At 42.1% G+C, this 775-nt stretch overlaps 1 protein-coding gene across 1 annotated transcript in view; it reads left to right on the forward strand.

Annotated features, from left to right (window-relative positions):
• The first annotated feature begins 626 nt into the window (after nt 1-626).
• Nucleotides 627-775, forward strand: part of LOC116705482 (uncharacterized) — a 4,036-nt gene continuing 3,887 nt past the window's right edge. Inside the window, exon 1 of the mRNA XM_032541683.1 lies at nt 627-727. The gene's annotated coding sequence lies outside the window, so the exon portion shown is untranslated. The remainder of the gene's footprint in view (nt 728-775) is intronic.

A 775-nucleotide genomic window follows, 5' to 3' on the forward strand; every position in this document is an offset into this window, starting at 1 on the left:
CCCCCTTATCATCAGCCTCCACTCTCTTCTTTCTGAGCTCACGACTAATTTCCATTGTCTCTGCCATGGTGAGTATATGTAGTCGTAGTACTAGTTTTCATTAGCCTCTCAACAATGTTTTCAAGTGCACTGTTCATTGAAGTCCTTTTACGCTGATTGAATGCTCAGGTGTTGTTATTCACATGGGGGCTAATATTTTTGACCACCCCATTTTTCACTATATTTGACATAAAGCAAGCCTAACAATGTATTTTATATTCTAAAATGTACCAAAAGCTTCTAAATTGTATTTGATTATATCAAGTTTTATTATTGCTGCAAACATTTGGAAGAATTTTAGGAAAATGTTCCATAATTCCTGGGCGGCTAATCCTTTTAGCCTCAACTGAATACAGTCAAAAAGCATTGTCCAAATAACAGTGTCCTAACCTAACGCCCATCCATCATTAGCCCAACACCTATCCTATGCAAGCCTAATGTATCTGAGGCTTTGTGCCAGACATGTTATAGCCCAATGTGTTATGTTATGTGTGTTTTGTGGGCAGCTGTTGTCTTCCTGTGTGTGTCTCTCCCCTTTTCCCCCACTGTGTCTGTGTGTCTGTATGTGTGTACGGCCGGTCGATCTACCTCTCTGCACAGCTGCTGGCTATTCCACTTACCAACTCTACAGTATTTATTCCTGGGCGAAGCTCACCCCCGGCACCAGATCGATGCATCTACCAGTGTGGTAACTTGGCTTAACCACTTGGAAACTACAGTCTCGACTCAACGTTCC

This window comes from Etheostoma spectabile, chromosome 17 (assembly GCF_008692095.1).
Source record: "Etheostoma spectabile isolate EspeVRDwgs_2016 chromosome 17, UIUC_Espe_1.0, whole genome shotgun sequence".
Lineage (NCBI taxonomy): Eukaryota > Metazoa > Chordata > Actinopteri > Perciformes > Percidae > Etheostoma > Etheostoma spectabile.